Below are 10,965 nucleotides of genomic sequence, written 5' to 3' on the forward strand. Positions count from 1 at the left end.
TTCTGCAAGAAGAAGGAAAAAAAACAAACCTGTAAATTGGAGGAATCACTGTGAAAAATGCAAAAATAAACACCAAGAATGGAAAGAGAGCTATAAAAGTATGTTGCACATACACACAGCCGTGAAGCTTTCTCATCTGTTAAAGAACACAGAGTAAATGTTCACTTCAGAAAACCACATGGGAAATGCCAACAAAGACTGATATAACACCGTGTCCTTCCTTTATTTGCATTAGCATAGAGATCTTTTTATCAGCCATTCTAATCTTGCTTAGCATTTCACAGGACAGTGCACTGGGATATCCACTCTGCTATTTACTATTTAATTAATTTGACCCCAGTCCAAAAATACTGAAGGCAAAACAGTGTATCAATATTTACTGTACCGTTTCAGTGGAATTAAAATACTGTAAAAACATAACCGTGCGCAGACAACGTTTGTCTTGGCCATTAAAGTATTTTGAAGGTTCATGTACAAAACACAGGTAAGGAGTAAAACTGTCACTGAAAGGTATTGATCATGCTTTCACGTTCCTTTGTCCAGCACCACAACCTATTAGGACCAACTTCATTATCTATGGGATGTTAATGATCAAGACCAGGTAAGAAAAACAAACGCTGACATTGATGACTAAATAAATATTACCATTAACACCCTGGAATCTGGAATTTCTATTGGCCAAATATGGACTTTTCACTAAAAGTGTGAAGGGAAAGACAGAAATGCAGCACTGCTTTTAAATGTGTCAGAATGTTACAGAATTGTTTCTGTGCAGCCCCTTTTCTACACAAGTAGAAAATATTAGACCTGATGAGTGAAAGACCACTTCGGGGCTTTAGTAAAAAGCAAGTGATGAATGTGAATGACAGGCCATGATATAATAGTATAAGTACATCCATTCCCCAACATAGTACTGGTGTGAAAACCACCTGCACAGCACAGGGTCACCTTCTGCCTCACACTGCCATACACTGGCTGAACTAACATGAGGTGTACATCTCCAGCACCTGAGCAGAAGTGGGACCGATGGGCAAAGCTCAGAGGTCTGCCAGAACAACTGACAACTCCAGATGGAAGAGAGACACTGCAAGAAAAAACTGGGCACAAGCTTGGAAAGCAAACGTTTGAAGGAAGGAGTTGACCAGCACACCGTGTGTAATTACTAATCCACCCTTCTTAGGTGCGCCAATATCAGGACTGCATCTCAGACATGCTTTCTTTTAAGAACAGAAAAGATAAGGTATCTCTTTCTTAGAGATACCAAGGTTTCTAATTGCCCACAGCAGGAGTGAGCCATGAGACCTCAGCTCATTCCTCTGTGTTGGCCTGGTGTTGGATGTCAGTCCCTGCTATTGTGACAAGTGTACCTCATTTTTTTGCTTGGTTCATGTCTACAGATTTGGGTGGTCAGGCAGGATCTCATTCAGGCCAGAGGAACTATAGCTCCACGATGACCTGGCTGGAAACCAAGCTCTCCAGACAGGCAGCTGCCTGGGAGCAGGGGAGAGTGCTTGTTTAGCACATTCCTGAGAGGCACTGACTATCTACAGCCATTTTCAAGTGGTTCTCCACAAGCCTACCCAGGAATGTGCTGATGGGCTGTACACGTAGGGTCGAACGTCGAACCCTCTGGGAGGATGCAGTGACTTTAGAACAGAAAAAGTTGCCACGATAAGCATTGTAAACTAGTGCTCCCATACAAATAATTTGTTAATAGTTCCTTAATTAAGGACATGTAATTGCTAAGCCTTTCAACTTTGTTTTCTTGGGCAATCATATGAAATAAAAAGAGGTGGCAGAAGGACAGAGAGCTACTGGAGTGCCATCAGGATGCCAGCATTCATACCAGCTGAGTGTCACAATTCTCTTCTTCCAGAGCCTTTGGCCTGAGCCATGGTAACATTTCACACTTTTGCCAGATGACTGAGTTGGAAGGTGGAGATGATAGGTTGGTTGAGAAACTGCTTTTCACAGGAGAGTCAGCATCCTGCAGGATGGAGCACTTGGAAAAACATTGCATGAATTAGCAAGCAAACGTGAGGCTGAGACAAGTAAAGAGGGACAAAACTTGTCAGTTTGTCATTCATGCAATAATGCTGTCAAGTGTGAAATTGACTTCACTGGTGATTTTTGGCTTTGTTTTTGGGAGGAAGGAAGGAAGAGGGATAACTTACTTTATTTCTGATGCATTGTATTTTTCCAAAAGGGAAAGGCAATCTTGATATTTATGTTTATTTGTCATCTGCACTGATGTTTTTTGAATGTCACATGGCAATTTCAGAATCCTTCTGTGTCTGCCACATCAATGTGCGATATCTGAACATCCCAACTGGTTATTCATTTCTAATGGGGACAATGAATTCATATGCAGAACAATTACTGATGGCAGTTTTAGATCTCCATGAATTTAAAACCTGGCTGGAATAGAAGTAGTCCTTCAGTCTCCAAACTATTCCCATCCTCGGTCTCTGACAAAGTCTTAATTCCAAAAAGTCTGTTAGATTCTCAGAGCTAGCATTACAAAAGGCCAAAGAACTACTCAAATTAAAAGGAAAATATAAAAGGGAAGTAAAAGGTCTGAATCATCTTCTGATTCCTTGTACAGGGAAAGCTAGATTCACCCCAAATTGTGTATGTGTTGTTATAGTGTTGTTATAGAAACACTGAAATACTCATGACTGCTCATCTTATCATTCTTCTATGTGAATATGGTTAAGAAGATAAGTTATGCTATTTATGGTGGCAATGGGAAGATCCAAGTCAAGGACTGGAGCTTCGGAAAGTATAAGAAAAGGAACCCTGATTGCCATCCAACAAAGCATCTTTGTTTGAGAGTTAATGATCTCACTGGCAGGGCTCAGAAATGAATCCAAGTTTTCAGATTTAAAACTGACACAGAAAAACACGTCATTTTTGATCCATAAAGTCAGACAGAGGAGCTGTTATCTGAAACAACGCATAGAGTCTGAGTGATCTGTCAGACTTAACACATCCTGCCTCAGAAGTCCAGGTGGGAAACTTTACTAATAAGGAACAAAATTAAATGCAAAAATATCTTCTAATAGTTCAACTGGTGCATTGACAACACCCCACAAATAAAGCTGTTAAACTGTACGCATATCCACCATTGTAACTGCTATACCAGCTGGAAAAAGTCTCATGGGGAAGGTTTAGGAAAGTAAGACTTCCATCATCTGCCCTGATTGGGACTGGATCAAAAGAGGGAATGACCTTTCTTCATTAAACAGCGTGAGGAGCTAGAACTGGTCGTTGGCTGTAAAGTTAGAACAAAATGCTGGGCCTTACAGAGTGCAATTCATTTACATGGAGAGTGTCTTGCATGGGAGAAGCAATTTGCATCCAGGAGCTCGGAACAGATAAACAAGAAATTCAGGGACAAAACCAGATCCCATCTCTGCAGAGGACCTCATTCCAAGATCGGGGGATCCAAGTTCTCTCCTCTTCAGACACTGCAGAGCTTTTCTGGCAGATTCTCCCTCCCTTTGGCTGGTTCAGCCACTTATCACAAACAGCAGGGGGTTGTTTCCCCACATTTATATTTGGCATGAGAATTTTTTGCTTGAAATGATGGAGCTGATGCAAAGGTAGCGCTTATGAGAGCAGCATCCTCCCAGATGGCCTCATAAAAGGGGGAGAGGATGAGCTTGTCGTGCTGATTCGGAACTGACAAGTTGGCAGAAGTAAATATCAAGTTTTGAAAGAAGTTCATGCTGTTGCATAAAATACTGCCCTCCCTAGGACAACAGGCAGACTTAATCCAGCAGCACTCAGATCAACAAGAGGTTTTCTAATGACTTGAGCAAAATCAAACTTACCACCTTAAAGCCAGGGAAGATAACAAGAATCCTCTACTCATCAGGATTCTTCAGTCCCTAAATATCTAAGACATGGATCTAAACCTTGGAAAGAATAAAATACTGGTGTTGCTGGTAGGTGATTTTATGTTAATTTAGTTGTCAGATTTCCCAGGAGCTCAAGCAGAGATGTCTTCTGCAAAGATTTTGAAAGCAGTCAACAGAGCCGGGTGAAGTTTTGTCTTGCTCAGATGCCTCTTTGCATGGGTTTCTAGATACAAAAGCCAACTCAACATTGACCATCACCATATGGCAGAACCAGACACTTAACCACCCAGGGTTAGAGAACTAACACCAATGACTTACTAACCTCCATATAGACAGAAGCTGAGATCTTATCACAGGATGTTGGCCACAAGAGCAGTCAGCCCTGATCAGCCCCTGAAAAATTACATAAATCTTTGCCATTCAATGATAAGATTGTGGGAATTTTTGCCAAAAACAAAACAGAGCAAAAAAAGAAACACAAACAACAATAAAATTCCTCCAGACAAATCCTCTTCCGTCTTCACTTTCTTCCCCTCACTGTCTGAAAAGCTCAATCCACTGCTATGCAACAAGGGACCAGCTTCCAATCAGTCACAGATTGCCAGTTGAAAATCAATGCCAGACAAATCCAATTAGAAAAAAAACAAGAGTCTCCATTTCTTTAACAAAGGTGGTAATTAAGCCTGGAAACATTTTTATGAGTAGACTTGCAATATTAATTCCTCTGGTTACCTGCTAATATTTGTGTCCAGATGGAGATCAGATAAAGCCTGATGATGGACCCAGATCCACAGTATAGTGTTTTCAGAAGTGAAGCAGCTCTTCCAGCTATGGCTGGATTTCAGCTTTTGGTTGTTTCACATCAGCTGTGTAGTAAAATGCTCGATCCATGAATTCTGGCTCTGGGGGCTGACAGTTGACCTTAGGGAGGCATTTCAAACCACGACGATGCCATTTTCATACATCACTGGGTTTACATCTATTTCCTACAGTCTTTGACAAAAAGATTTGGAAATTTTATTTATTTATTCTTTTTTCTTGATACACAGGACACTCATCAGAATATCTTCTATCAGCCATAAAGTGATTTGAAACTGAAGGTACCTGCTGTCAAAGGCAGATTTTTACTCAACTGTGCTTTATATACAGAAGCTATTTCTTGTACTTGTACTGGAACCTCTCTGCACTGAGGCAGACGTAACATGACTAATAGGCTCATTGTGACTAATAAGTTTGCCCCAGCTACTGCACATCAGTCAAATCATGCATTGCTTTTCACCAGACATGACACATCATGATATGTAAGGCTGGGAATTTTGAAAGATAATATTAGTGATAGACTGTGCCCTGATGCAACAACTCAAAGTGCAGTTTTAACTATCTGCAGAATAACTACGTGGATTTCCTGCCAGGAAGCCTTGGGCCAGGATCTCAGTTGAGTCTCCTGAGTAAGCATCAGGTGTTAGTGAGGATACTGATCTGCAGTGTCCATGTCATCCTGTTATACAAGGGAGGTTTTTAGGTTGGCCAGACAGGTTGGTTTCCAAGATTATTGGGATTAAGATTTGAGATGGAATCACGCCTTAGGTAAAATGCTTACAAAGATCAAACCTTCAAATAGCTTTTAACTAGGATTAAGAGGTGAATGGAACAGGAAAGAGCAAAAGTAAGCACTCAGCAAGAGGGTCAGTCAGTGTGGCACTGAAGCAGAGAGTTTGCAGAGGCTGACACAGCACAGGGTGTAGAAAGCACTGAGAACTGAGGGAATCAGAGAAAAGCATCTCACTAACTCAAGTTTACAGCAATGAGAAAAGATTCAAAGAACTAAGACTCAAGAACCTGTTAATTGAAAACAATAGGTAACTTCCTTTCATAGCAACAGCCCTAATCATTTCTCTCATCCATTTCTCTCTAATCCATTTCTCTCATCCCCCACCTAAAAATCTGCCCTTCCAGGTAACAGAATATCACCTTTCCTTCAATCCTCACAGCCCAAAGAGAGGGAATTATATTCTCATCCTCAAATTTCAGCACACTCAGTCTTTCAAAGGAGCTGTAGGGTGAGGATATGAGGCTTTCTCACTAGAGCACTGATATCTCTGAAACTCCTAAGTCGGATATGAAAACCTCAGTTCCTTGGTACTGGGTTATAAACCCTCAATTGCAGCTATTTGACTGTCGCCAGTAAGAAATAACTTGTTTGCTGCTAATTATTGAACATTCATTAGATTCACAGAGTGAGGAATATGTAGGGTTGTGATAACTTCTCCTTCTAATTGTGTATTTAATTGGTGATACAGTGGCAACAATAACAGTCAATTTGTTCTTGAGATCCTTTCTTCACTATTTCCAAAGCTGTATGGCTAACTGGTATAAGAGAAGTTAATGGCTAAAGACTCTCCTAAGATGCAGTTAAATATGACATAATGAGGACATCAATTAACTTAGGGCAAGAGTTGATTAACTATGAAAATCAGTAACGCTCAGTGGGGTGTAACAGCAGAGGGACAGTGATCTTCCAGGCCATAATTTCACAACAAGATCATAATCTCACAGCAAATTCTTAAGTGTCCCAACTGAGAAAACAGTAGAGTTTAATTTTGGGTCTTACTGTATTTGTGATACTAGAAAAGGACATTACATTTGGAATAACTCCCTATAGATACGACTGCCTTCTTAACCTTCACTGAAGCAGCTGAAGAAATGCTTTGTGCTATAAAGTGGGACTGCTAGCTGATATTACCACAGAGGCTTCAGGAAAGTATGCACCATATCCTGGCATTTACCAAATGTAGTGAAGTATCTACAGCTTCGTGTATTTATAAACCATCTCATGATCTTAGAAAAGGCGTCAGGGATAAGTCTTGATAGGAAGAAGAGATTTATGGATAACTGCGTTTCACACTAGATAAGAATTTGCAAGATGATGAGGTAGCAGATAAGGCAATTCTGTGGAGAGCTGCTTCCCTTCAGCAGAGACTGTGCAGTAAGGAGGCAGAGAACAAACAGGCGGTGTGGATAGAGCTCGGATCTGGCCTCACCTGGACAGCAGGACAACCACCACTTTTGGAGGCTGGCAGATTTCAGCATCTGCCCCATCTCTGTCCTGAATAACCAAAGAAGAGAAAGACAGAAACAAGCTGGAGGGTGTTCACAGAGTGCAGAGAAAGTATTACAGGCTGAGAGGAACTGAATTATAGGGCAAGATTATAAGGAAAATGAAATATTGCTCTAGGCCAGATCTGTGCCTAGAGCAATGCTTTACTCATGCACAGTTGCTCTGATTTATATTAGAGAAGATTGTAGCTTCTGACACCCTTGTTCGCTTTGCACAGAAAATTTCATTTCTTGGATTTTTATATGGAAGTCAGAGGAAATGAATGCTTCTTACATAAATAAGAAGATGTTAGGAGTGCATCAATAGAAGGAGGTCCTTTTGGTTTCTGTACTACATAAAGCTGACTGCAGCAGCAGTGATTTCTGCAGAAATTAAGAAGGGAAAAGACATGCAAAGTGCTCTCAAACACAGAATAGTCGAAGGCCTCAAACTGAGGAATGTTACATTGTCTACCAAAAAGCTTTCAGTGAACTGAGAGAGAAAAGGACCTACTAATGGCTGAGCAAGGCATCCCCCCTGGACCTGATCTGTATAATATACTTCAAGCCAGAAGCAGAAAGCGACCTAAACCCCTCAGAATTGACAAGGGCAGTAAAAGAGCAGAATAGAGGAGAATACTAAAGTGAGAAGGAAAATCAGGTCTGCAGCACTCACCCTTACATATGAATATACACACATAGTGTCCCCCCCACCACAGTTTTTAAGACTGTCACAAGGTAAGATGTGAGTAGACCATGCACAACAATGGCTTACCTCCATAACCTCTCTAATCTATGGCTGAGCTTATAATCATCTGCCATTCACACTTCCAGGACCATTTCAGAGCTCATCTGTAAAGCTACACAGAACATCTTGTAAAGAGAAGTGTACCACAATGTGTCCTTGCAGAAGGTGTCCCAGCTGCTTTCTAAAAAAGGTCCACCACTGTGGAAACAAGTGTACCTCAACATCTAAATAGCCCAGACAAGCACTAACAGCCAGAAAAATGCATAAAATTCCACTTGCAGCAGCTGCCAAAAAAATAAAATAAATAGAAGCAGACTTACTTCACCCACTAAATCCATCAATCCCTAGGAGATCCATTAACAAACCTCTCAACAGCCCAAGGGTCCCACTCCCCAGGATGCTATGTGCTGTGGCCAGAATTGTCCTACCCAGCAAATGGGAATGTGCAGAGGTTTCTCCCCTTGCTCGCTTGTAGGTCTCTCCTCAAGCTCCCTGCACTTTGGCCAAGCAGCCTGCAGGCTCTGACACTGTGCCCTTTTCTGCACACTTCATCAGAGTGGGATGTGGCCATGATGGTGCCACCTCTCCCCATCCAGACCCCACGAGCTGGGAGTCTGAGAGCAAAGTGTGAGACCTGGCAGGGGACAGAGCTGGCAGCCTGCTCTGCTCCATGCAGCTCACAGAGAGAAGAGCTCTGTTAGCATGTAGCTCTTTTACTGGAATCCTACAGCCCCCTGGGAGACACCAATAGTAGAAGCAACTTTGAAATGAGTCCCAAACTACTTGGGACTGGTGGAGAACTTGCTGCGAATGTAACTTTCCATCCCCAAGATATTTTGGGGTAGAATAACCCGTAATGAGCTGATGCTGGCCCACAAGGTGCCAGACACTGCTGCACCCAGGTGGGGTCTAGGAGTGTTGTCACACCAAAGAACGATGTCATAGGTGAGCATTGCTCCAGGCACCCCATGTAACACTACTGCCTACTGAACTTCCTCAAGCCTCAGCCAGGTCACCGTCTCTAATTTACAGAGAACACCTTCTCTTTGTGCCCATGTCTCCTGCTGCCTTCCAAAAAGGCACTGTGGGCTATGGGCAAAATGGTTATAAATCCACCTCTTTATGTTATTCATAATATTCTATGTAAGAATGTTTGAATAATGCTTAGTATCATATTTTCACTAGGCATATACATATATATGTAATGTATATGTATAAATAGGCATGTATAAATCAAAGCGTGGTTTCTCAAGGTACAGGCAAATAAAATCAGCAATTATTTTCTATTTTGTTTTTAATCACCAAACTGATGTTTTACCTCCAGATAATGACAAATATGGTCCTGACACCAGAGGTCCACATGCTCCCACTACACTCATTCAGCACGGAGCACAAATAAGTCACTTGTTAATATACCAACTGTCATGTAAGAAGCCACAATTATGCATGATTCATCCCTACAAGCTATGTAAATCTCTGGTGTGTATATATGATAACAAATGAGTGTTACTTGATGGGAGAACACAGGTGCCAAGGACTGGGACTTTCTGTACTATGGACGTCAGGCACAGCGTCGGTGTTAACACCTCCACTAACCCTCACCTTCAGGTATATGCATTTCCAAACTCTTATCAAACATCCTCTATCATTTCAGTCTGTCAGAGCACCGGCCAGCCCAGATCCTGAACACACAGCATTGTTGGAAGGTATGAGAACAGAGAAAGCACGTGCCTCCTCCCACAGCCCAAAGCACACACCATGCCCAGCCTTCCAGCTTTTAGTTTTACATGACTGAATTTGGACCTGTGCCTGCTCTTGCCATAGTGGTTACTAAATACTGGTCACAAACCAGAAAGGAGTTGCACCAACTCCTGGGACAGCAGGCTGTGCAGACAGCCATCAGCAGAAGAGGCTGGAAGCAGCAAATAGCAAAGTGTCTGAGACAGCACACTGCCTGACAGAGTTGTCTGTAAGGCTTTGGGTGTTATTTCACCCACAGATGGCATTTGTATGTATGGCAGATAAAGGTAGAGGTTGGGAGATAATTACTTTTTCTTCACAGTTCTGTCGTTCTCTAAGTAAATATCATGCCATTAATTAGTTCTGTTCCTAATCCTGAAAACTCTCATTGTAGTGCATTTAAATATGATTTCCAAGTGTTGTGTATTGTAGTGTGGACCACCCTCTAACCCAGTGCTTATGAGCTCTGTGTGTAACACCTTGAAAGTGAGCAGGCTGGTAGGGAGCAGAAGAACTTTCCTTCTTCAGATAAAAATACAGAGGCTTGAAATGCAAGCCTGAGCAGTCCAAGGGTCAGAGGGGAAAGAATTTTTTTTGCTCGCAGGTTTGAATTCCTCTGTTAGTGATGGTATTGGATAACATCCTCGGTGTTTGCTTAGCCCCCAGTGGACAGTAAGACACAAACCAAAGCCCTGCTCACAACTGGGATAAACACTGCATTTTTGAAACAAAGGGCTCCATTGGGGCAATGGTAACGTGGCAGTAGGGATGGTCACAGTGTCACTTTGGGCTGGAGATGCATTTTGATATGTGCCCTTGATTTTCACCCACACAAAGGAAAAAGATCACCTCATTTTTTTCTTATTTCTAGCTACAATGCTTCCTGCAGTAAAAGCTGAAGAAAATGATTGATTGGTTTCCTCTGAAAGGAATATAATGCTTCCAGCTTTTACTCCAGCAGGGAAAGAAACTGGCTGGCATCATGGCTGATCTGCCAGATTGCCCAAAGATATAGCAAGAACCTGGGTATAACTACGCTAGACATACCACCCTCATTGTGAGGTGCTGTTCACAAGGTTTTTTATCTTCTGAAAGCTTTAATTGTCTGAAACTGACTTAGAAGTTAAAGGGTGTCCAGGTGATACCCTGACAGGCCACGTATTAGCTTAGACAATTATCTATTGTCAATCACTGTAACACGCAGACACTATAACATGCCACGACTCAGTCTGATCTCTCTCCCTCCCATTCCACCCCTGTTCAGTCGCATGACCAGGTGTGCTGCAGGGTTACTGTAGCAGGTTTCCTCTGACTGTTCCTGGTGCACTTCCTTGGCACATGATTTACAGTTGAAAGATGGATATATGTGGCAGCATTCACACAAGGGCAGAACAGATCTTTTGCTTTCTTTCTGCTGTACAAGTCTTGCAGGGCAATCACTTGTCAGTCACACTCCACTCCTGTTCACATCTCTGTGGTGCAGTTTTCATGCAGGGAAACACAATGTACTTTGCTCTA

The 10,965-nt window shown here is 42.1% G+C and overlaps 1 long non-coding RNA gene across 1 annotated transcript; it reads right to left on the minus strand.

Annotated features, from left to right (window-relative positions):
* Positions 1 to 4,601: 4,601 nt before the first annotated feature.
* Positions 4,602 to 8,220, minus strand: LOC116652410. Its single transcript, XR_004309004.1, has 3 exons — positions 8,136 to 8,220; positions 7,735 to 7,819; positions 4,602 to 4,856 (listed from the first exon to the last, which is right to left on the minus strand). It is a non-coding gene; the product is annotated as an uncharacterized LOC116652410 (long non-coding RNA).
* Positions 8,221 to 10,965: the final 2,745 nt, after the last annotated feature.

Source organism: Coturnix japonica, chromosome 14, assembly GCF_001577835.2.
Source record: "Coturnix japonica isolate 7356 chromosome 14, Coturnix japonica 2.1, whole genome shotgun sequence".
In the NCBI taxonomy this organism is placed as follows: Eukaryota; Metazoa; Chordata; class Aves; order Galliformes; family Phasianidae; genus Coturnix; species Coturnix japonica.